At 41.0% G+C, this 27,546-nt stretch overlaps 1 pseudogene; it reads left to right on the forward strand.

Annotated features, from left to right (window-relative positions):
- Positions 1 to 853: 853 nt before the first annotated feature.
- Positions 854 to 27,504, forward strand: LOC147960666 (tyrosine N-monooxygenase-like; annotated as a pseudogene).
- Positions 27,505 to 27,546: the final 42 nt, after the last annotated feature.

The following is a 27,546-nucleotide window of genomic DNA, read 5'->3' on the forward strand; positions in this document are numbered from 1 at the left end:
CACACATGGGCCAGTCCATGAGGCAGCGCGGGGGAGCGGGGGTTACGCGCTCCGTCATTCGCTGGCGCGTACACCGCTAAATGGGAGGTCTCTATGTAGCATCTCATTGAATCCCGGATGCATGGTCCCACCATCTCTATAAACCGAAAGTTGCCCATATGGTCCATCATCCTTGCGTCTCAAATACTTTTGGAAAGACAATTATGGTTAGTTTTCAGATAAGTAATCTCAATAATCTACAAATAGGAGATGTTTTATTGTATTTTTATTACTTTTGAATAGACAATAATTATTATTAATATCATCCTTCGTATCTAGATAAACTAAGACAATCTATAAATAGAAGATTTTTTATTCTGTTTTCATTAAGTCTGGATAGAAAATTATTAATATTAGTATCAGCCTTCTTATCTAGATAAATATAAGGCAATCTATAAATAGAAGCTTTTTATCCTGTTTTGACTATGTTTAGATAGACAATTATTATTATTAGTATCATCCTTCGTATCTAAATAAATAGAAGACAATCTAGAAATAGAAGATTTTTCATTCTGTAGACAATTATTATTATTAGTATCAGGATAAATACATTTGAAATGCCATGTGATAAATGTGGTAAACGATCGATCCACACATGAGGAATATATCTAGACATGTTTTAATGTTAGATACGTAGATACCTTCGTATTTAATAAATCTAAGCCAATTTTTTGGGACGGAGGTAACATATAAAGAGTGGTCTCGCCCTCATGGGCAGAGCAGCACGGAGAGCAAAGTTGGCTTCCCTACGCAACGATAACAAGGGAAGCTACCTCGCAAGCTTGTGCGCGCTTTGCAAGCAGCATTCTCCACAATGCTGGCTTGCTGTTGCTTTGTTGTGTCCCAGCTGCTCATCATAATAACACTCATATACCTTGTCATTACCAAGAGCGAGGTCCACAGTGGCACGTGCTCATCGGCGACGATGCCGCTTCCACTTCCGCCGGGGCCATGGCCATGGCCAGTGGTGGGTAGCCTTCCCAAGATGGTGCTCAACAAGCCCGCGTTCCATTGGATCCATCGCGTGATGAAGGATATGGGCACCGACATCGCCTGCTTCCGCCTCAGCGGCGTCCACGTCCTCCCGATCACATGTCCCAAGATCGCAAGGGAGGTGCTCAAGAAGCAGGACAAAAACTTCTCGTCCCGGCCACTCACCTTCGCCTCCGGTGCAATCAGCAGTGGGTACAAGGACGCCGTGCTCTCTCTGTTTGGCGACCAGTGGATGAAGATGCGCAAGGTGCTCACCTCTGAGATCATATGCCCCTCCCGTCACAAGTGGCTCCATGACAAGCGCGCCGACGAAGCTGACAACTTGACGCGCTACATCTACAACCTCGCCATCGGGGGGTTGTCATCTTCAACGTCGGGAGTAGCCAACATCAATGTCAGGCACGTCGCGTGGCATTACTGCGGCAACGTCATTCGTCGGCTTGTCTTTGGCCAACGGTACTTCGGGGAGCCTCAGCCGGACGGCGGGCCGGGGCCGATGGAGGTGGAGCACGTGGATGCTTCCTTCGCCCTCCTAGGTTTCACATTTGCGTTCTGCATCAGCGACTACCTCCCGTGTCTACTTGGCCTAGATCTCGACGGCCACGAGAAAATTATTAAGGAGGCCAACACAAAAGTGGATAGACTGCACGACGTGCTCATCGAAGAGAGTTGGAGGTGGTGGAATAGCGGCGAGAGGCGGGACGGAGCCCAGGACTTCCTTGACATTCTCATCACACTCGCCGACGGGGACGGTAAGCCGTTGCTCAACCTCGATGAGGTCAAAGCATAGTCCAAGGTAAGCAAAATATTAATTAATGAGAAATTTTAAGATGGTTCAAGGGCCTAGATTAAATTTAGTGACCAACTGCTTCATAGTCCTACAAGGTACTAATATGTCATCCATGAGAAAAGGTAATAGCTCACACTATTAAATACAAGATTTTATTCCGTATTTCGCGGGTGTTAGAAAATGGAAACAATAGAATAAAAAATTATGAATTAATAGTTTAAACATAGCATTATTGTAATTTTCTACCATTTTGATGTGAGTTCAACTTAAACTGTATTTAAAATTCCAATTATTCAATGTAATCTCTCTTTATGCAAAGGTATAAATTGTAATAACTTACATTTATCTCCATGGAATGCATGCAGGGCATAATATTAGCGGCCATAGATAACCCGTCAAACGCAGTGGAGTGGGCGCTGGCGGAGATGGTGAACAACCCAGAATTGCTGGCCAAGGCGGTGGAGGAGATGGACCGGGTGGTCGGTCGCGAGCGACTGGTGCAAGAGTCAGACATCATGCAGCTCAACTATCTCAAGGCGTGCATATGTGAGGCATTTCGCCTCCACCCAATCGCTCCCTTCAACCTTCCGCACGTCGTGATTGCCGACACCATTGTTGCAGGCTACCACATACCGAAGGGTAGCAACGTCATCCTCAGCCGGCTGGCCCTGGGCCGGAACCCAACCCTCTGGGAGGAACCGCTCCACTTCAAGCCAGAGCGCCATATGGGAGACAACATCAATGTGGTGCTTACTGAGAGCGAATTGCGGTTCATCTCCTTCAGCACCGGACGGCGGGGATGCATCACTAGGAACAACCATGAGTGTCATGCTTTTTGGCAGGCTCCTACATGGCTTCACCTGGACCAACCCGGCTGGGGTGTCGGCCATCAATCTCAGTGAGTCCAAGCACGACCTCTTCATAGAGCAGCCGCTAGTGCTACATGCTGAGCCACGTCTTCCGGTGCACCTCTACCCTCTCATGCATTGTTGAGCAAATAGCGAGCTATGAATCACCCATATGGCGAGTGTGCTAGCTATTTTTTGATGAATCTATACTTACTAATAAAGGAAGGAAATATTCTTTTTTTCTTCCCGCTTTGTTTCGTTCCACTTTGAATGATTTTCACGTATGCTAGTTAATTTGGTTTTGTCCGTTTCATGTACGAGGGAGCCGGTTTCTTTCATGCGCCGCTGGATCGTCCTAGGCTTGTCCAAAGCATTGGAGCAGTATGTGCTAGCCAAAAAACCACCCATCTAGTATTATTTTTGGACAAATAGAGATTAAATGTATACAAGACTATGCTCTTTTTATCACCAACGAAGGATGAAAGTAGATCGGCGCATTTAGGGCAACTCTGTTTGAGTTGTTTCTTCCGGCCCAAGTCCCAGGCAGGGCAGCATAGCAGCCCATAATAGTCTTTCTATTTTGGTTTATCAATTAAATAGTACCACATAGTTTTCTTACTTTTAATTCTACAAGTTTATATACGCTAAAAAATTGCCATGGTAATCAATAAGTAGCCTAACAAACATTAAAAAGACTCAGAGAGTGAGGTATGCAATGAGGACGCATATTTCGAGGGTGATCAGATCTGAGATTACGGGCCAATGAAAGCAATACAGACACACTTAAAGATCTGTGATTATGGGCCAATGGAACTAGTGAAAACCCAACTAAATAACTGAGATTGTAGGCCAATGAAAGAAATGAAGACCCGATTAAAGACTCAAGACTATTATGGGCCAATGGAAGAAATAAAGACGCGATTAAACTTGCAAGCTCATGCCGATGTGCATGGTGCATAATTAATGGACTTGTGGGCTAAATCATCATAATTTACACCAAAGGCGGGAAGCAGATGGGTGGGGTAGACCGAGGAGGCATTTAAGGGGGAGGAGGAACTCGCAATTTCCACACTTGACGCATACGACCGGCTCGTCGCCACACTCACGAAACATGAAATCATGGGTGATGACACGCCGAGCTGTCCACCAAAGCCCGTGCCACCAGGGAGCTACCTCTCTTGCTAGGGATTTTTTATTTCTTGTAATTAATTTGGATGATAAAGACTAATGTTTGTCCCCCGTTGCAACACATGGGCATATGTGCTAGTAAATCAAAAGGAGAAAAGAAAACTGCAATAAAAATCAAAAATAAAATCCTCAAGGAAAAAAACCCAACAAAAAGCCCAAGAAATACCTGAATGGAATCAAACCTTGGAGGAAGAAACCAGAAAATCAGCACAACAGAAGTCAAACCAAACACAACGAAAACAACAGAATAAAAGGGAGCAACTAGTTGAGGAGGGCTCCTTCGGTAGCCTTGCAACGATCAGCGCCACTTGGCGCGCTCTTAGCCGCCCCGCCAAGTGTCGCGCTCTGGACGCTCCCTTCTTAATTTAATTTTTCTGCATGCGCTTTTGGCTTTTTAAATGTTTTTTTCCTGGGTTTTTTCGACGTTTTGATTTTCCATAGCTTTTAGGCCAAAAAATTTGAAAAAATTGCGCAAAAAAGCATGTTTTTTCTTCCGCAAGAGGCATGGTTTTGCTTCCGCGAGAGGCATGGTTGTGCTTTCGCGAAAGGCACGGCCGTGCCTCTCGAAAACGGAAAAAACATGTTTTCTATTTTTTTCGCGAGAGACACGGTTGTAATTTTACGAAAGGCACAGCCGTGCCTCTTTGGAAAAGGAAAAAAACGTGTTTTTTGTTTTTTTTCCTTCTATGAGAGGCACGGTTTTGCTTCCGCGAGAGTCACGGTTGTGATTCCGCTAGAGGCACTGAAGGAAATATGCCCTAGAGGCAATAATAAAGTTGTTATTTATATTTCCTTATATGATGATAAATGTTTATTATTCATGCTAGAATTGTACTAACCGGAAACTTAATACATGTGTGGATACATAGACAAACAGAATGTCCCTAGTATGCCTCTACTTGACTAGCTCGTTAATCAAAGATGGTTAAGTTTCCTAGCCATAGATATGTGTTCTCATTTGATGAACAGGATCACATCATTAGAGAATGATGTGGTGGACAAGACCCATCCCTTAGCTTAGCACTATGATCGTTTAGTTTATTGCTATTGCTTTCTTCATGACTTATACATGTTCCTATGACTATGAGATTATGCAACTCCCAAATACCGAAGGAACACCTTGTGTGCTATCAAATGTCACAACGTAACTGGGTGATTATAAATATGCTCTACATGTGTCTCCGATGGTGTTGGCTGAGTTAGCATAGATCAAGATTAGGATTTGTCACTCTGTGTATCGGAGAGGTATCTCTGGGCCCTCTCGGTAATGCACATCACTATGAGCCTTGTAAGCAATGTGTCTAATCAGTTAGCCACGGGATGATGCATTACGGAACAAGTAAAGAGACTTACCGGTAACGAGATTGAACTAGGTATGATGATACCAACGATCGAATCTCGGGCAAATAACATACCGATGACAAAGGGAACAACGTATGTTGTTATGCAGTTTGACCGATAAAGATCTTCCTGGAATATGTAGGAGCCAATATGAGCATCCAGGTTCCGCTATTGGTTATTGACTGGAGATGTGTCTTGGTCATGTCTACATAGTTCTCGAACCCGTAGGGTCCGCACGCTTAACGTTCGATGACGATTTGTATTATGAATTTATGTGATTTGATGACTGGGGGTTGTTTGGAGTCCCAGATGATATCACAGAAATGACGAGGAGTCTTGAAATGGTCGAGACATAAATATTGATATATTGGACCATGTTATTCGGACACCGGAAGTGTTCCGGATAGTTTCGGGTAAAAACAGAGTGCCGGAGGGGTTACCGGAACCCCCCGGGGGAACTAATGGGCCACCATGGGCCTTGTTGAAGAGAGAGGAGGGAAGCTAGGGCAGCCCCCCCCCCTTGCAGTCCGAATTGGACAAGGGAAGGGGGGTGGCGCCCCCCTTTCCTACTCCTCCCTCTCCTTCCTTCGCCCTATCTTCCTTGTGGAGGAATCCTACTAGGATTGGTAATCATAGTAGGACTCCCTCTCCTTGGGCCCCTACAGCCGGCCGGCCTCCCCCTCCCTCCTTTATATACGGGGGCAGGGGGCACCCTAGAACACACAAGTTGATCTTTTAGCCGTTGATGTCTACTACGCAACCTTCTTTTTGTAGACGTTGTTGGGCCTTCGAGTGCAGAAGTTTGTAGGACAGTAGCAAATTTCCCTCAAGTGGATGACCTAAGGTTTATCAATCCATGGGAGGCGTAGGATGAAGATGGTCTCTCTCAAACAACCCTGCAACCAAATAACAAAGAGTCTCTTGTTTCCCCAACACACCCAATACAATGGTAAATTGTATAGGTGCACTAGTTCGGCGAAGAGATGATGATACAAGTGCAATATGGATGGTATATAATGGTTTTTGTAATCTGAAAATATAAAAATAGCATGGTAGCAAGTGGTTTAAGTGAGCACAAACGGTATTGCAATGCTAGGAAACAAGGCCTAGGGTTCATACTTTCACTAGTGCAAGTTCTCTCAACAATAACAACATAATTGGATCATATAACTATCCCTCAACATGCAACAAAGAGTCACTCCAAAGTCACTAATAGCGGAGAACAAAAGAAGAGATTATTATAGGGTACGAAACCACCTCAAAGTTATTATTTCTGATCGATCTATTCAAGAGTCCGTAGTAAACTAACACGAAGCTATTATTTCAGTTCAATCTATCATAGAGTTCGTACTAGAATAACACACTAAGACACAAATCAACCAAAACCCTAATGTCACCTAGATACTCCAATGTCACCTCAAGTATCCGTGGGTATGATTATATGATATGCATCACACAATCTCAGATTCATCTATTCAACCAACACAAAGAACTTCAAAGAGTGCCCCAAAGATTCTACCGGAGAGTCAAGAAGAAAACGTGTGCCAACCCTGATACGTCTCCAACGTATCTATAATTTTTGATTGCTCCATGCTATTATATTATCTATTTTGGATGTTAATGGGCTTTATTTTACACTTTTATATCATTTTTGGGACTAACCTACTAACTGGAGGCCCAGCCCAATTGTTGTTTTGTTTTGCCTATTTTAGGGTTTCGAAGAAAAGGAATATCAAACGGAGTCCAAACGGAATGAAACCTTCGGGAACGTGATTTTCTCAACAAGCGTGATCCAGGAGACTTGGAGTGGGCGTCAAGAAACAATGGAGGAAGCCACGAGGCAGGGGGCGCGCCTACCCCCCCTCCCCGGGCGCGCCCTCCACCCTTGTGGGCCATCTGTTGCTCAACCGACGTACTTCTTCATCCTATGTATATCCACGTACCCCCAAACATCCAGGAACACCACGAAAACCTAATTCCACCGCCGCAACCTTCTGTACCCGAGAGATCCCATCTCGGGATCTTTTCCGGAGCTCCGCCGGAGGGGGCATAGATCACGGAGGGCCTCTACATCAACTCCATGGCCTCTCTGCTGATGTGTGAGTAGTTTACTTCAGACCTACGGGTCCATAGTTATTATCTAGATGGCTTCTTCTCTCTCTTTGGATCTCAATACAAAGTTCTCCTCTGTCTTCTTGGAGATCTATTCGATGTAATATTCTTTTACGGTGTGTTTGTCGAGATCAGATGAATTGTGGGTTTATGATCCAGATTATCTATGAACAATATTTGATTCTCCTCTGAATTCTTTTTTGTATGATTGGTTTATCTTTGCAAGTCTCTTCAAATTATCAATTTGGTTTGGCCTACTAGATTGATCTTTCTTGCAATGGGAGAAGTTCTTAGCTTTGGGTTCAATCTTGCGGTGCTCGATCCCAGTGACAGAAAGGGAAACGACACGTGTTGTATTGTTTCCATCGAGGATAAAAAGATGGGGTTTATATCATATTGCATGAGTTTATCCCTCTACATCATGTCATCTTCCTTAAAGCATTACTTTGTTCTTATGAACTTAATACTCTACATGCATGCTGGATAGCGGTCGATGTGTGGAGTAATAGTAGTAGATGCAGAATCGTTTCGGTCTACTTGTCGCGGACGTGATGCCTACATACATGATCATACCTAGATATTCTCATAACTATGCTCAATTCTATCAATTGCTCGACAGTAATTCGTTTACCCACCGTAATACTTATGCTCTTGAGAGAAGCCACTAGTGAAACATATGGCCCCCGGGTCTATCTTCCATCATATTAATCTTCCAAACTTAGTTATTTCCTTTGCCGTTTATTTTACTTTGCATCTTTATTTCTCTTTATAATAAAAATACCAAAAATATTATCTTATCATATCTATCAGATCTCACTCTCGTAAGTGACCGTGAAGGGCTTGACAACCCCTTTATCGCGTTGGTTGCGAGGTTCTTATTTGTTTGTGTAGGTGCGTGGGACTTGAGCGTGATATCCTACTAGATTGATACCTTGGTTCTCAAAAACTGAGGGAAATACTTACGCTACTTTGCTGCATCACCCTTTCCTCTTCAAGGGAAAACCAATGTAATGCTCAAGAGGTAGCAAACCCCCATGCATAAGGTCACGAAACTCGCAAGTTGATCACCAAAACATACATCAAGTGGATCACGTGATATCCCATTGTCACCACAGATAAGCACATGCAAGACATACATCAAGTGTTCTCAAATCCTTAAAGACTCAATCCGATAAGATAACTTCAAAGGGAAAACTCAATCCATTACAAGAGAGTGGAGGGGGATAAACATCATAAGATCCAACTATAATAGCAAAGCTCGTGATACATCAAGATCGTGCCAATTCAAGAACACGAGAGAGAGAGAGAGAGATCAAACACATAGCTACTGGTACATACCCTCAGCCCCGAGGGTGAACTACTCCCTCCTCGTCATGGAGAGCGCCGGGATGATGAAGATGGCCACTGGAGAGGGATTCCCCCCTCCGGCAGGGTGCCAGAACGGGTCTAGATTGGTTTTCGGTGGCTACAGAGGCTTTTGGCGGCGGAACTCCCAATCTAGGTTACTTTCTGGAGGTTTTGCATTATATAAGAGGTGCTGGAGTCGGGAGCAAGTCAGGGGGTTCCCAAGGCGTCCACGAGGCAGGGGGCGCGCCCAGGGGGGTAGTGCACGCCCCCACCCTCGTGGTGGCCTTGAGACTCTTCTGGCCCACCTCCGGTACTCTGTGGGCTTCTTCTGGTCCAAAAATGATCTCCGTGAAGTTTCAAGTCAATTGGGCTCCGTTTGATTTTCCTTTTCTGTGATACTTAAGAACAAGGAAAAAACAGAAACTAGCACTGGGCTCTAGGTTAATAGGTTAGTCCCAAAAATCATATAAAATAGCATATAAATGCATATAAAACATCCAAGGTTGACAATATAATAGCATGGAACAATAAAAAATTATAGATACATTGGAGACGTATCAAGCATCCCCAAGCTTAATTCCTACTCGTCCTCGAGTAGGTAAATGACAAAAACAGAATTTTTGATGTGGAATGCTACCTAACATATTTATCAATGTAATTTTCATTATTGTGGCAAGAATATTCAGATCCATAAGATTGAAGACAAAAGTTCAATATTGATATAAAAATAATAATACTTCAAGCATACTAACTAAGCAATTACGTCTTCTCAAAATAGCATGGCAAAAGAATGTTCATCCCTACAAAATCATATAGTTTGGTCATGCTCCATTTTTGTCACACAAGAATGCTCTCATCATGCACAACTCCGATGACAAGCCAAGCAATTGTTTCACACTTTAGAAATCTCAAAAAAAATTCAACTTTCACGCAATACATGAGCGTGAGCCATGGATATAGCACTATGGGTGGAATAGAATATGATGATGGGGGTTATGTGGAGAAGACAAAAAAGGAGAAAGTCTCACATTGACGCGGCTAAACAATGGGCTAGGGAGATGCCCATCAATTGATGTCAATGCAAGGAGTAGGGATTGCCATGCAATGGATGCACTAGAGCTATAAATGTATGAAAGCTCAACAAAAGAAACTAAGTGGGTGTCCATCCAACTTGCTTGCTCACGAAGACCTAGGGCATTTGAGGAAGCCCATTGTTGTAATATACAAGCCAAGTTCTATAATGAAAAATTCCCACTAGTATATGAAAGTGACAAAACAAGAGACTCTCTATCATGAAGATCATGGTGCTACTTTGAAGCACAAGTGTGGAAAAAAGGATAGTAGCATTGTCCCTTTTATATATTTTTTTATTTGGCCTTTCTTTTCTTTTTTTATTTGGCCTTTCTTTTTTATTTGGCCTTTTTTTGGGACAATGCTCTATTAATGATGATCATCACACTTCTATTTATTTACAACTAAAAGATTACAACTCGATACTAGAACAAAGTATGACTCTATATGAATGCCTCCGGTGGTGTACTGGGATGGGCAATGAATCAAGAGTGACATGTATGATAAATTATGCATGGTGGCCTTGCCACAAATACGATGTCAACTACATGATCATGCAAGGCAATATGACAATGATGATGTGTGTCACAATAAACGGAACGGTGGAAAGTTGCATGGCAATATATCTCGGAATGGCTATGGAAATGCCATAATAGGTAGGTATGGTGGCTGATTTGAGGAAGATATAAGGAGGTTTATGTGTGTTAGAGCGTATCGTATCACGAGGTTTGGATGCACCGGCGAAGTTTGCACCAACTCTCAAGGTGAGAAAGGGCAATGCACGGCACCGAAGAGGCTAGCAATGATGGAAAGGTGAGAGTGCGTATAATCCATGGACTCAACATTAGTCATAAAGAACTCACATACTTATTGCAAAAATCTACAAGTCATCAAAAACCAAGAATTACGCACATGCTCCTAGGGGGATAGATTGGTAGGAAAAGACCATCGCTCGTCCCCGACCGCCACTCATAAGGAAGGCAATCAAAGAAACACCCCATGCTTCAAATTTGTCACACAACGGTTACCATACGTGCATGCTACGGGACTTGTAAACCTCAACACAAGTATTTCTCAAATTCAAAATTACTCAACTAGCACGAATCTAATATTACCATCTTCATATCTCAAAACAATCATCAAGTATCAAACTTCTCATAGTATTCAAAGCACTTTATATGTAAGTTTTTATTATATCCCTCTTGGATGCCTATCATATTAGGACTAGTTTCATAACCAAAGAAAATTATCATGCTGTTCTAAAGACTCTCAAAATAATATAAGTGAAACATGATAGTTCATCTATTTCTTCAAAATAAGACCACCGCCGTGCTCTAAAAAGATATAAGTGAAGCACTAGAGCAAACAACAAACTACTCCAAAAGATATAAGTGAAGATCAATGAGTAGTCGAATAATTATGCAACTATGTGAAGACTCTCTAGCATTTAAGAATTTCATATCTTTGTATTTTATTCAAATATAAAGCAAAATAAAATAAAATAAAATGACACTCCAAGCAAAACACATATCATGTGGTGAATAAAAATATAGCTCCAAGTAAAGTTACCGATGAACGAAGACGAAAGAGGGGATGCCTTCCGGGGCATCCCCAAGATTAGGCTCTTGGTTGTCCTTGAATATTACCTTGGGGTTCCTTGGGAATCCCCAAGATTAGGCTCTTGCCACTCCTTATTCCATAGTCCATCGAATCTTTACCCAAAACTTGAAAACTTCACAACACAAAACTTAACAAAAAACTCGTAAGCTCTGTTAGTATGAGAAAATAAATCACCACTTAGGTACTGTTGTGAACTCATTATAAATTAATATTGGTGTAATATCTACTGTATTACAACTCATCTATGGTTCATACCCTCTGATACTACTGATAGATTCATCAAAATAAGCAAACAACACATAGAAAACAGAATCTGTCAAAAACAGAATAGTCTGTAGTAATCTGGATCAACCGTATACTTCTTGAAACCCAAAAATTCTAAAATAAATTGCTGGACGTGAGGAATTTATCTATTAATCATCTGCAAAAATAATTAACTAAATAGCACTCTCCAGTAAAAAAATGGCAGAAAATCTCGTGAGCGCTAAAGTTTCTGTTTTTTACAGCAAGATCGCAAAGACTTTCCCCAAGTCTTCCCAAAGGTTCTACTTGGCACAAACACTAATTAAAATCATAAAACCACATCTAAAAGAGGCTAGATGAATTATTTATTACTAAACAGTAACAATAATAAAATTGGGTTGCCTCCTAACAAGCGCTATCGTTTAACGCCCCTAGCTAGGCACGATGATTTCAATGATGCTCACATAAAAGATAAGAATTGAAACATAAAGAGAGCATCATGAAGAATATGACTAGCACATTTAAGTCTAACCCACTTCCTATGCATAGGGATTTTGTGAGCAAACAACTTGTGGGAACAAGAATCAACTTGCATAGGAGGGTGGAACAAGCATAACTTTGAAACTTTAAGCACATAGAGAGGGAACTTGATATTATTGCAATTCCTACAAGCATATATTCCTCCCTCATAATAATTTTCAAGAGCATCATGAATGAATTCAACAATATAACAATCACATAAAGAATTTCTTTCATGATCTACAAGCATAGAAAATTTACTACTCTCCACATAAGCAAAATTCTTCTCATTTGGAATAGTGGGAGTATCATAAGAAATTCGAATACTACAAATTGTTTCCACATTAAAAGAGTAATGTTCAGAAAAAGGGTAATCATAATCATGAAAAGTTTTATAAATATAATCATCACTACTTTATATAGCATAAGTGTCATCACAATAATCATCATAAGTAGCAACTTTGTTCTCATCATAATCGATTGAAACCTCTTCCAAGATAGTGGAATCATTACTAAATAAAGTCATGACCTCTCCAAATCCACTTTTATAACTGTCACAATAAGATTCAACAACCTCCAAAATAGTGGGATCATTACTTCCTAAAGTTGACAGTCTTCCAAACCCACTTTCATCAATATAACCATCATAAATAGGAGGCATGCTATCATCATAATAAATTTGCTCATCAAAACTTGGGAGACTAAAAATATCATCTTCATCAAACGTAGCATCCCCAAGCTTGGGACAAACATTAATTGCATCAAATACATTCTCAAACATGTCATTCTCATCAAACATAGCATCCCCAAGCTTGGGCCTTTTCATATCATAAGCATAATCACTCTCATCATTAATAGTATGGATAGCACCAATAGTATAACAATTATCATCATCACAATGAGTAATAGGAGCAACATTATTTGGGAGGGATAAATTTTTACCTTTGCTTCTCCATCTTTTCTTTTTCTTCTTCACATCATGTGTGGGTTTTATCCTCTTTTTGGAGCTCCTTATTAATGAGATTGGTTGAATAGGAGGCTCCTCCTCGTTACCTAATTCATCATAAGAAATAATAGGAGAATATTGGGAATTCTCTTCCCTTTCATTAGTATTATCTTCATATTCTATTTGTTTTCTTGTCTTTATGTAATTGGCAATATAAGGATTTTCAATGCAATTCACCGCACAATACATAAAAATTTCTTCTAGATCAACATCAAGAAATCTATCAAGATTAAATTTTGGAATACCCTTAGTTATATGTTTCATTTCTTCATACCCCAAAAGAATACTAAGCTCTTTATGATGCTTAAGGGTAATCAAGTTATCACAATTTTTGGACAAGATTTGATCATGAAACAAATAGCATTGGAGCTTTAAATGACCACGTTCATTGCAAAGTTCACAAGGATGGCGATAAATATTGAATATTTCAGCACAATCATCTAGCCTTTATCGCAACCATTTAGTTTCCAAATACTTATGCCTCTTGCAAAATCTATCTTCCCTGTTAGGTGTGTGCTTGCAAGCTCTATGTATTCCACAAAAGTTGACATGCTTATAAGAGACATTTTCATTATGACTAGTGCAATCATCATTAGTACAAGGAGTTCATACTAACAACATTGCAATCATGATCATCATTCAAAGATTTAGTGCCAAACATTTTATAGACTTCTTCTTCTAGCACTTGAGAACAATTTTCCTTTCCATCATTCTCACAAAAAATATTAAAAAGATGAAGCGTATGAGGCAAACTCAATTCCATTTTTTTGTAGTTTTCTTTTATAAACTAAACTAGTGATAAAACAAGAAACAAAAAGATTCGATTGCAAGATCTAAAGATATACCTTCAAGCGCTAACCTCCCTGGCAATGGCGCCAGAAAAGAGCGTGATGTCTACTACGCAACCTTCTTCTTGTAGACGTTGTTGGGCCTCCAAGTGCAGAGGTTTGTAGAACAGTAGAAAATTTCCCTCAAGTGCATGACCTAAGGTTTATCAATCCGTGGGAGGCGTAGGAAAGATGGTCTCTCTCAAACAACCCTGCAACCAAATAACAAAGAGTCTCTTGTGTCCCCAACACACCCAATACAATGGTAAATTGTATAGGTGCACTAGTTCAGCGAAGAGATGATGATACAAGTGCAATATGGATGGTATATAATGATTTTTGTAATCTGAAAATATAAAAACAGCAAGGTAGCAAGTGGTAAAAGTGAGCACAAATAGTGTGGCAATGCTAGGAAACAAGGCCTAGGGTTCATACTTTCACTAGTGCAAGTTCTCTCAACAATAATAACATAATTGGATCATATAACTATCCCTCAACATGCAACAAAGAGTCACTCCAACGTCACTAATAGCGGAGAACAAATGAAGAGATTATTGTAGGGTACAAAACCACCTCAAAGTTATTTTTTCTGATCGATCTATTCAAGAGTCCATAGTAAAATAACACGAAGCTATTCTTTCCATTCAATCTATCATAGAGTTCGTACTAGAATAACACCTTAAGGCACAAATTAACCAAAACCCTAATGTCACCTAGATACTCCAATGTCACCTCAAGTATCTGTGGGTATGATTATATGATATGCATCACGCAATCTCAAATTCATCTATTCAACCAACACAAAGAACTTCAAAGAGTGCCCCGAAGATTCTACCGGAGAGTCAAGACAAAAACGTGTGCCAACCCCTATGCATAAGCTCACGGAACTCGCAAGTTGATCACCAAAACATACATCAAGTGGATCATGTGATATCCCATTGTCACCACAGATAAGCACATGCAAGACATACATCAAGTGTTCTCAAATCCTTAAAGACTCAATCCGATAAGATAACTTCAAAGGGAAAACTCAATCCATTATAAGAGAGTGGAGGGGGAGAAACATCATAAGATCCAACTATAATAGCAAAGCTCGCAATACATCAAGATCATGCCAACTCAAGAACACGAGAGATAGAGAGAGAGAGATCAAACACATAGCTATTGGTACATACCCTCAACCCTGAGGGTGAACTACTCCCTCCTCGTCATGGAGAGTGCCGGGATGATGAAGATGGCCACCGGAGAGGGATTCCCCCCTCCGACAGGGTGCTGGAACGGGTCTAGATTGGTTTTCGGTGGCTACGGAGGCTTCTGGCGACGGAACTCCCGATCTAGGTTATTTTTTGGAGGTTTTGGGTTATATAAGAGGTGTGGAGTCGGGGGCAAGTCAGGGGGTTCCCGAGGCAGCCACGAGGCAGTAGGGCGCGCCGCCCACCCTCGTGGTGGCCTCGGGACTCTTCTGGCCCACCTTCGGTACTCCGTGGGCTTCTTCTGGTCCAAAAATGATCTCTGTGAAGTTTCAGGTCAATTGGACTCCGTTTGATTTTCCTTTTCTGTGATACTTAAAAACAAGGAAAAAACAGAAAACTGGCACTGGGCTCTAGGTTAATAGGTTAGTCCCAAAAATCATATAAAATAGCATATAAAACATCCAAGGTTGATAAGATAATAGCATGGAACAATAAAAAATTATAGATACGTTGGAGACGTATCAGCCGTGTGCGGTGCCCCCCTCCACAGTTACACACCTCGGTCATATCGTCGTAGTGCTTAGGCGAATCCCTATGCCGGTAACTTCATCATCATCGTCACCATGCCATTGTGCTGACGGAACTCTCCCTCGGCCTCATCTAGATCAAGAGTACGAGGGATGTCACCAAGATGAACGTGTGCTGATCGCGAAGGTGCCGTACGTTCGGTACTTGGATCGGTTGGATCGCGAAGACATTCGACTACATCAACCGAGTTACTAAACGCTTCCGCTTTCGGTCAACGAGGGTATACGTAGACACACTCTCCCCACTCGTTGCTATGCTTATCCTGGATAGATCTTGCGTGATCGTAGGCAAATTTTTGAAATACTACGTTCCCCAATAGTGGAATCCAAGCCAGGTCTATGCGTAGATGTTATATGCATGAGTAGAACACAATGAGTTGTGGGCGATAATAGTCATACTGCTTACCATCATGTCTTACATTGATTCGGCGGTATTGTTGGATGAAGCGGCCCAGACCGTCATTACATGACCGTGTTCATGAGACTGGTTCTACCAACTTGCTTCGCACACAGGTGGCTAGTGGGTGTCTGTTTCTCTAGCTTTAGTTGAATCGAGTTTGACTACGCTTGGTCCTTGTTGAAGGTTAAAACAACACACTTGACGAAAAATCGTTGTGGTTTTGATGCGTTGGTAAGAACGGTTCTTGCTAGAAGCCCGTAGCAGCCACGTAAAACTTGCAACAATAAAGTAGAGGACGTATAACTTGTTTTTGCAGGGCTTGCTGTGATGTGATATGGTCAAGACGTGATGATATATAAATTGTTGTATGAGTTGATCATGTTTTGTAGCAGTTATCGGCAACTGGCAGGAGCCATATGGTTGTCTCTTTATTGTATGAAATGCAATCGCCATGTAATTGCTTTACTTTATTACTAAATGGTAGCGATAGTCGTAGAACCAATAGTTGGCGAGATGACAACGATGCTAAGATGGAGATCAAGGTGTCAAGCCGGTGATGATGGTGATCATGACGGTGCTTTGGAGATGGAGATCAAAGGCCCAAGATGATGATGGCCATATCATATCACTTATTTGATTGCATGTGATGTTTATCCTTTATGCATCTTATTTTGCTTAGTATGGCGGTAGCATTATAAGATGATCTCTCACTAAATTTTAAGGTATAAGTGTTCTCCCTGAGTATGCACCGTTGCTACAGTTCGTCGTGCCAAGACACCACGTCATGATCGGGTGTCATATGCTCTACGTTCACATACAACGGGTGCAAGCTAGTTTTGCACATGCAAAATACTCAGGTTAAACTTGACGAGCCTAGCATATGCAGATATGGCCTCGGAACACTGAGACCAAAAGGTCGATCGTGAATCATATAGTAGATATGATCAACATAGTGATGTTCACCATTGAAACTTCTCCATCTCACGTGATGATCGGACATGGTTTAGTTGATATGGATCACACGATCAGTTAGATGATTAGAGGGATGTCTATCTAAATGGGAGTTCTTAAGTAATATGATTAATTGAAATTTAATTTATCATGAACTTAGTACCTGATAGTATTTTGTATGTCTATGCTGTTGTAGATCAATGGCCCATGCTACTGTTCCTTTGAATTTTAATGCCTTCCTAGAGAAAGCTAAGTTGAATGATGATGGTAGCAACTACACGTACTGGGTCCGTAACTTGAGGATTATCCTCATTGCTGCACAGAAGAATTACGTCCTGGAAGCACCGCTAGGTGCTAGGCCTGCTGTAGACGCTACTGATGACGTTAAGAACGTCTGGCAGAGCAAAGCTGATGACTACTCGATAGTTCAGTGTGCCATGCTTTACGGCTTAGAACTGGGACTTCAACGACGTTTTGAACGTCATGGAGCATATGAGATGTTCCAAGAGTTGAAGTTAATATTTCAAGAAAATTCCCGGATTGAGATATATGAAGTCTCCAATAAGTTCTATAGCTGCAAAATGGAGGAGAATAGTTCTATCAGTGAACATATACTCAGAATGTTTGAGTACCACAACCACTTGACTCAACTGGGAGTTAATCTTCTTGATGATAGTGTCATTGACAGAGTTCTTCAATCACTGCCACCAAGCTACAAGAGCTTCATGATGGACTATAATATGCAAGGGATGGATAAGACAATTCCCGAGCTCTTCACAATGTTGAAGGCTGCGGAGGTAGAAATCAAGAAGGAGCGTCAAGTGTTGATGGTTAACAAGACCACTAGTTTCAAGAAAAAGGGAAAAGGGAAGAAGGGGAACTTCAAGAAGCATAACAAGTAAGTTGTTGCTCAAGTGAAGAAGCCAAGTCTGGACCTAAGCCTGAGACTGAGCGCTTCTACTGCAAAGGGACTGGTCACTGGAAGGGGAACTGCCCCAAGTATTTGGCGGATAAGAAGGATGGCAAAGTGAAAGGTATATTTGATATACATGTTATTGATTTGTACCTTACTAATCCTCGTAGTAGCGCCTGGGTATTTGATACTGGTTCTGATGCTCATATTTGCAACTCGAAATAGGGGCTACGGATTAAACGAAGATTGGCTAAGAATGAGGTAACGATGCGCGTGGGAAATGGTTCCAAAGTCGATGTGATCCTGGTCGGCACGCTACCTCTACATCTACCTTCGGGGTTAGTTTTAGACCTGAATAATTGTTATTTGGTGCCAGCGTTAAGCATGAACATTATATCTGGATCTTGTTTGATGCAAGATGGTTATTCATTTAAACCAGAGAATAATTGTTGTTCTATTTATATGAGTAATATCTTTTATGGTCATGCACCCTTGATGAGTGGTCTGATACATCTCCGTCGTACCTACTTCTCCAAACACTTCTGCCCTTGTTTTGGACTCTAACTTGCATGATTTGAATGGAACTAACCCGGATTGACATTGTTTTCAGCAGAATTGCCATGGTGTTATTTTTGTGCAGAAATAAAATTTCTCGGAATGACCTGAAAATCAATGGAGATTATTTTTGGAATATATAAAAAAATACTGGAAGAAGAATCCACGTCAGGGGGCCCACACCCTGTCCATGAGGGTGGGGGCGCGCCTGCCCCTCTGGGCGCGCCCCCTGCCTCGTGGGCCTCCTGACGCTCCATCGACCTCAACTCCAACTCCATATATTCGTGTTCGGGGAGAAAAAAAATCAGAGAGAAGGATTCATTGTGTTTTACGATACAGAGCTGCCGCCAAGCCCTAAACTCTCCCGGGAGGGCTGATCTGGAGTCCGTTCGGGGCTCCAGAGAGGGGAATCCACCGCCATCGCCATCATCAACCTTCCCCCATCACCAATTTCATGATGCTCACCGCTGTGCGTGAGTAATTCCATCGTAGGCTTGTTAGACGGTGATGGGTTGGATGAGATTTATCATGTAATCGAGTTAGTTTTGTTAGGGTTTGATCCCTAGTATCCACTATGTTCTGAGATTGATGTTGCTATGACTTTGCTATGCTTAATGCTTGTCACTAGGGCCTGAGTGCCATGATTTCAGATCTGAACCTATTATGTTTTCATGAATATATGTGAGTTCTTGATCCTATCTTGCAAGTCTATAGTCACCTATTATGTGTTATGATCCGTTAATCCCGAAGTGACAATAATCAGGACCATTACCGGTGATGACCGTAGTTTGAGGAGTTCATGTATTCACTATGTGTTAATGCTTTGGCCTGGTACTCTATTAAAAGGAGGCCTTAATATCCCTTAGTTTCCAATAGGACCCCGCTGCCACGGGAGGGTAGGACAAAATATGTCATGTAAGTTCTTTTCCATAAGCACGTATGACTATATTCGGAATACATGCCTAGATTAGATTGATGAACTGGAGCTAGTTCTGTGTCACCCTATGTTAAAATTGTTGCATGATTGATCGCATCTGACATAATTCTCCATCACCGATCCAATGCCTACGAGCTTTTCATATATTCTTCTTCGCTTATTTACTTTTCTGTTGCTACTGTTACAATCACTATAAAACCCAAAAATATAACGTTTGCTACCATTACCACTACTATCATATTACTTTTCTACTAAATACCTTGCTGCAGATATTAAGTTTCCAGGTGTGGTTGAATTGACAACTCAGCTGCTGTAGCGACCCGAATGGATCAAGTCTCTGTGCTTAAGTGTCATCCCTGGATCGGTATGCTGACACACACAGTACTCGAGGATTTATAACAGAGGTAAATCACATGTATAAAGTAACATAAATACTATTACCTCAATCCAAATAGCAGAAATAACAACAAAGTTGTGGATTCCCATCAACACCAATGGCAAAGTTGAGTGTAGAAATCGTAACCCTAACGTATCACTTACTCGTCTTAAGATTCCTGCAACATGAGATGTTGCAGCCATGTAGGTCAGTACATTGAATGTACTTCACACTGTAGAGCAATGCTGAATAATGGCTATCACTACGTGCATATTTGGCTGGTGGAGGCTCTAAGTTTAATTTTTGCAAAAAGCTAATTTTTTCATACAACAAAGGAATAAATTTTATTTAACTACAAGTTTGTTGAAAATATTGAGAAGGCTCCTCCAACTCAATCCCAAATTTAAATAACCATCAACCCAATAAATTGATTAATAGAGTGATGAGATCAAATCAATAATTCAAGTACCAGATACTCAAGATGTCCATAACCGGGGACACGACTAATCATGATTAGTTTGTACACTCAGCAGAGGTTTGCACACTTTTCCCCACAAGACTCAATCTCCTCCGTTGAATTTCTCGCGCTACATGATGTTTGAGAAATGGATCATCGAGACACAGTCTTTCCGAAGCATTAACTCTTTACTCGGGGTAGACAGTACCACCTACTTTCCCCCTACATCTGCTAGCCTACCACTGAAAGAGGTCACACAACATACTCAACTATGCCAGAGCCATAATGGCTTGTGGCTGCACACGGAAGTTTCTAGCATGAATAATCTTATGATCCCTTTGAGCCTGGGTGGCAAACCGTAGGATGATCACACGGATACTCTGGGATTCCCTTGGGCAAGCACTGGGTTCTCCAGGTTCCCGGGCAAACCACTAGGTGCTCCAGGATGCCCCAACCATTCCACCCAGATGTGTATTAAAGTAGCCACCTTAAGTTAACCCTTAGATATAAATAACTCTCACATCTTTCATGAATCTCACAAACCAATCCACGTCTACGAGCATAGCATAGGAGTATAAGCATAATGTAGAATTCCTCAGGTTTGAATAAAAGTCAATATGTTCCTACCTCATCAACTACTTCCCAATACCCACATGTTAATCAAGTCCTAACCATGCAATGTTTGAGGGTGAAACTAATGCCAGTAGAACTGGGTATGGAAAAGGTATAATCAAAGTGTGAACTTGCCTTGTAATATTGATGAAGATGATTCACACTCATAACTTCTGATAGTTCTACTCGTCACACTCCGTTCAATCTATCGTGAGCAAGCAATAGTAACCACACATAAGAAATCATGCAAAAGAATCAAAGAAAAGATCTCGGAAAACTTCGAAAACAAGCAATTAACTCTTGCAATAGAAAACAATTTCTAACAGTACCAAAATTGGGTGGATTTGATCTTATCAGAAAGTTAGGTCAAGAGCTTCGATTTGCAAAAAGAATCAACTAAATCGGACTTACGAAACTCAAGTTATGATCAAAAGAAGTTTGAATATGAATCTGAATCTGAACAAATTTCGAAATTTGCAAATTTCAAAAAGTTGATGTGACAGGTTCACTGGATAGGTGAAAACAAGACAAAACTATAGGCGTTGGTTTCATCTATTTGGATGAACGAGTAAAAAGGTATGGCTATTTGAAAAATCAGGACCAAGCTGAAAATAGTTACGGCTAAAAGAATTTTAGGTCTAATGTATAAATACAGAGACTAATTGATAATCTAATTATTCTACTGTACTAGTCTAGAAATAATAAACTACGGAAGTCACACATCAAATTGTCTACCACACAAATTCTATTTGGATTTTTTTGAATTTTCTAGTATTTGTTTTGATTTTTTTGGTCAACGCGGGTGCAGATGAGCTCGGGTGCAGAAATGGATTTTCGGAAGAGAGTAGGGCGTTTTGGTGCCCAGGCTCATCTGCACCCGGTTAGAAAAAAATTCGTAAAAAATTCAAAACAAATTCAAAAAATACCAAATAAAATTTGTATGGTAGACAATTTGATGCGAGAGGCCCGCTCCAAATTTCAAGTCATTTGGACATATGAGCAGCTCTCAGCAAAAAAGACAAATCGGGCCAAAACAGTACATGAACAGTAAACATTTTTACAGACCCCCAATTTGTCTTTTTTGCTAAGAGCTGCTTATATATTAAAATGACTTGAAATTTCGAGCGGGCCTCACGCATCAAATTGTCTACCACACAAATTTTATTTGGAATTTTTTGAATTTTTCTAGTATTTGTTTTGATTTTTTTGGTCAACGTGGGTGCAGATGAGCTCGGGTGCAGAAATGGATTTTCGGAAGAAAGATACCTTTATAAGATAGAGAAAAGACGACTTCGGAAAGAGGAGACAATTTTTAGAAGTCTCGCCGGAGAGGAGAAAAATATTTTTTCTTTAATAAATCTAGTCAAACCAAAATATATTCGTTTAATCCGAATCGGATGATTTTTGAGGCTTTATGGGTCTATTTATAGATGGAAAAAAGGTTTAGAGATCAAAGACTAGGCCATGTGGGACTAAACATATACATACGTAGATGATATTTGAAAAAGATCATGGGCTAAAATTTCAGCCCGGCCGCTCTGTAGTTTTTTTTAAACAATTCGGTCAAAGTGAAAAAAAGGCTGGCTGGACCTGGCCCATGTAGGAGAGAAGAAAAAATAAAATGATTGGGCGCCCGATGCCACTATGCTGCGCATGTGGGCAACAGTTAGTTCGAGGCGCACGCGCAGTTTTTTAATAGAATCAGAAAAGAAAAAACTGAATAGCGAAAATAAAATTAATTTTACATAGCCATATTATATATCAAAATTTTCAGAAAAAGATTTTCTAAATGATGAACATATTCTCAGCAGAAAATAAATTCCAGAAAAAATAAAATAAAGCAAAGTGATACTGGTGCAATAAAACCTCATAAAAATCATTTTAAAAATACCAAAATAAATTCAAATTTATTTCTCTGCAATTTTATAATGTAAGGAATCATTTTACCATAATTTCCATATATTTTATTTTTGGAGAAAAATAATTTGAAAAAAATCCAAATAGCTCCAAAATGAGAATAATTTCAAAAGGGACTTTCAATTTGATTCTTTTAAACTCCCAACTCATATTTCATATGATTTGAAGAAGTCATTTTATCTTCTCTCATGAATATCATTGAGTTGCTTAAAGTTTCTGAATTGAAAAAATATTTCCAAATAAAAATTCAAATCTTTTCAAAACTCCTTACATTTATTTAAATGGAAGAAGTCATGTCATCTTCTCTCCAGGGTTTTGTGATGAAAATAATTTGAATTTTGGAGATCAAAATGTAAAGTGAAAGTTTGGGAAAGTCCTTTTATTTCCTCTCATTTAACTTTCAAAAGTTTCAAATTTCACTCAATTGCACTCAAGCAACCACACCACAAATCAAACAATCAATCAAAACTATTTATTTAATATAACATTCCAAAATTTACAATTTGGGGATGTTACAAACCCACCACCCTTAAAATGAATCTCGTCCCCGAGATTCGGAGAGGCTAGCAAGAAATAGGTTAGGGTTTGGGGGTCTCCTCAAAATCCATCGATCGTCGCAGGAGGGGGTCTGGGGTGCTACCACCCTTAGAAGCATGGTTACGGTTCCATCAAAACTCATATACTTCCTCATTTTCATTGACAGTGCCGATCCTCTCAGATCTTCAGGATAATTTCTTCTCTCGGACCTTCCGGCAGTGGCATAACCTTTTCCTCAGTACTTCTCTCCTTTCATCTTGATAAGGTTCTTCCATGACTGGGTCTTCTTAGCTGATAGGTCTGACGCCAATACTAAACAACTATCGATATCTCATGGTGGTCATCAATTTATGGGTTCTCCTGTAGGAAAATGGGTCTGGGCTTCATCCTCACCGTATATCCTACGTGTGGCAACAGCTGCCTTGTACAAGGAAAAAATTGTCATACATTTCTAGGGTTCAAACAAGGTTTTGATCGTCGTCGTTCTACTATAGGAAAGTCACTCTAGATTTACCATCCCACATAGCAAGGCAAATAATAAGAGTAAGTCGGTATGGCGATCAATCCATCCCGCGCCCAAATCATTACCTTGTATATGGTTTAGAGAATCTCGCATTCTAACACTCGGTCATCCTCACAAGCATTGCAGAATTTCTCTTGTCCACGAACTGGGTTCGGAAAAAATTCATTGATTCTGCAAGCCAAAGAAACATCTATCTTTCCTTCACAACTCTGAGGTTTTGCGTTACTCCTATAAGATCGTATGTTGATAAAGTCGTATCTTCTTCTAGGGTTTTTCCTTCAGCAAGAGTGTGATTGCTTCTTGGCAGGTCCTGGGGCCTGTGGGTTATGGCCCATCTGATCACTTACAAACCTTGAAATCATCATCGGGCAACTGATCATTATTCCAACATCCAGCTTCCTAGCATTTCTTAAATCCATCCAATTGTAGGGTCTCCCTTCCTTCTATTGGTACCAAACTAAGACGTGATTACTTAGACTCATCACGGCGTTACAATTGCTCCATATTACCAACATTATACCTCATTTATATTCCAATAGTATTTCATCCCTTCATGCTCTTGGGGTATCCCACATATTGAGAAAAACGCGTACTTATTTTGTCCAAAGTCCACTCCGTGGAATATCATAATCCTTTCCAGAGGTCAAGTGTCCTCACAGGGTATTACCACCCTTAAAATGCACAAATCTTCCATAGACCATATTTCTCATATCCTCAAAAATGGTCAAAATCTTTCTTCATAGAGTAACTACTCATAAAATCCAAATCAGTACCAATGATGCTATATTTATTGATTCTCAAATTCTTACAATCTCCTGCGTTTCCATTACATGCCTCTACTCAACACCTCAATATAAAAGAATTGTTTCCACTAATACTACTATATTTCTCACAGACTCAAATATTTAGCACAAGCCTCCTTCTCTTTAGGACAATCTCTGGCAAAGTGCCCTACTTCATTACAACAGAAACATATTACTTCTGACAAGTCTCGAGGTTTCCTTGTGATTTCAAAGCCTCCTTGGGCCCGATGAAGACCCGATTGTAGGCCAATGAAAGAAATGAAGACCCGATTAAAGACTCAAGACTATTATGGGCCAATGGAAGAAATAAAGATGTGATTAAACTTGCAAGCTCATGCCGATGTGCATGGTGCATAATTAAAGGACTTGTGGGCTAAATCATCATAATTTACACCAAAGGCGGGAAGCAGATGGGTGGGGTAGACCGAGGAGGCATTTAAGGACGAGGAGGAACTCGCAATTTCCACACTTGACGCATACGACCAGCTCGTCGCCACACTCACGAAACATGAAATCATGGGTGATGACACGCCGAGGTGTCCACCAAAGCCCGTGCCACCAGGGAGCTACCTCTCTTGCTAGGTATTTTTTTATTTCTTGCAATTAATTTTGATGATAAAGACTAATGTTTGTCCCCCATTGCAACACATGGGCATATGTGCTAGTAAATCAAAAGGAAAAAAGGAAAGCTGAAATAAAAATAAAAACCTCAAGGAAAAAACCCAACAAAAACCCAAGAAATACCTGAATGGAATCAAACCTTGGAAGAAAAAATCAGAAAATCAGCACAACAGAAGTCGAACCAAACACAACGAAAGCAACAGCATAAAAGGGAGCAACTAGTTGACGAGGGCTCCTTCAGGAGCCTCACAACGATCAGCGCCACTTGGCGCGCTCTCAGCCGCCCCACCATGTGTCGCACTCTAGGCGCTCCCTTCATAATTTAATTTTTTCACACGCGTTTCCGGCATTTTAAATGGTTTTTTCTGGGTTTTTTCGATGTTTTGGTTTTCCATAGCTTTTAGGAAAAAAAATTGAAAAAATTTGCGCGAAAAAGCGCATTTTTTTCTTCCCCGAGAGGCACGGTTGTGCTTTCGCGAGAGGCATGGCCGTGCCTCTCGAAAACGGAAAAATGTGTTTTCTGTTTTTTTCCTTCCGCGAGAGACAATGGTTGTGATTTTGAGAGAGGCACGGCGGTGCCTCTTTTGAAAAGGAAAAAACATATTTTTTGTTTTTTTCCTTTCGTGAGAGGGACGGTTTTGCTTCCGCGAGAGGCACGGTTCTGATTCCGCTAGAGGCACGACCATGCCTCTTTCGAAAAGGGAAAAAACCATGCTCCCGGTTCGGTTTTTCGCCCAATTTTTTGTGAAAAAAAAGTTTGTTAAAACCTATCAACAGGGTATCTAGTTTTGAAGATCTCGACATGAGGAATCCAATGGTGCAAACGGTTCGAGATTTGGACGCACGGTTTAAGAAATAAAATGTTTTGAATAAACGGATTTATGAAAAAAGAAAAAACTCACATGTTGTGAGAAATGGCGCGTGCCATTTTTCACAACCTGAGAAGGCGGTTGACACGATAAACTCAAGTGGCATTAATGACAAAGATAGGGTAAGTGTCATGTCTTTATGTTCCTTCCATGTTCATGCTTCTTTTTTGGTGTTTCAAGTGCTAACTTGTTCTTTTTTTTGTAGGTCACTATTGCATAAAACTTATTTCAAGGAGAAGAGAAGAAGACCAAGAAAGGGAAGGTCAAGAAAAGGAGACCATTTGTGTTGGCCCATTGCTACAATGTGTTGAAGAATGAAGAGAAATGGAAGCCCCGTGATGACCAAGAGGAGAGCAATAAAAGCAAGGCAACTATTGATTTGGATGATGATGATGAGGAGGAGGAGGCATCAAGTGATGGTGGCAAGAGAATCCCTACACCAAATTCGGTTGCCTACTCCGAACCAAAGAGACCAAATGGAGGCAAGAAAGATGCAAAAGAAAAGAAGAAGAAGAAGAAGAAGAAGAAGAAGAAGAAGAAGAAGAAGAAGAAGAAGAAGAAGAAGAAGAAGAAGAAGAAGAAGAAGAAGAAGAAGAAGAAGAAGAAGAAGAAGAAGAAGAAGAAGAAGAAGAAGAAGAAGAAGAAGAAGAAGAAGAAGAAGAAGAAGAAGAAGAAGATGATGATGATGATGATTTAAAGAATGCTACGGAAGCTATTGTGAAGGCACGAAAGTAAGCAAATGAGGTGAGGATGATGACAAGGAGCCAAGATGCGGCGGCTGAAGAGAGGAGGGTGGCTGCTGAGGAGAGGAAGTTGGCATTGGAGGAGAAGAAATTGGCCATGGAGGAGCGATCTAGATTATTGAAATGGGAGAAACACTTGTTCTTCACGGACACATCTAAACTCGATGATAGGCAAAAGGAGTACATCATTCTTTCCCCTGAAGAAGTCATGGTCCAAACAAGAGACATGGCCATGGGAGGCATGGGAGCTACCAATGGGAGGCATGGGTGGCATGGGTGGCTTCGGAGCTACCATGGGAGGCATGGGAGCACCTACGGGAGGCATGGGTGGCGTCGGAGCTACCATGGGAGGCATGGGTGGCTTCAGAGCTACCATGGGAGGCATGAGTTTTGGGTCTCTCATGGGAGGCATGGTAGCACCTCCGGGTGACATTGGTGGATGCATGTCTTCCAGTGTGCCTCACATACCTTCGCATTATCCCGTTGGAGATCTTACGAACACCATCCGAGCTCCCGATGATCATGCGGCGCTTGAAAATGAAGAGGAGGAGGAAGAATTGCCTTAGGATGAGGAGGAAGAATCGGAGGAAGAAGAGGACGATGATGAG

The sequence above is a fragment of the Triticum urartu genome, chromosome 7A, assembly GCF_056163025.1.
Source record: "Triticum urartu cultivar PI428250 chromosome 7A, HENAU_Tu73, whole genome shotgun sequence".
NCBI classification, from domain to species: Eukaryota; Viridiplantae; Streptophyta; class Magnoliopsida; order Poales; family Poaceae; genus Triticum; species Triticum urartu.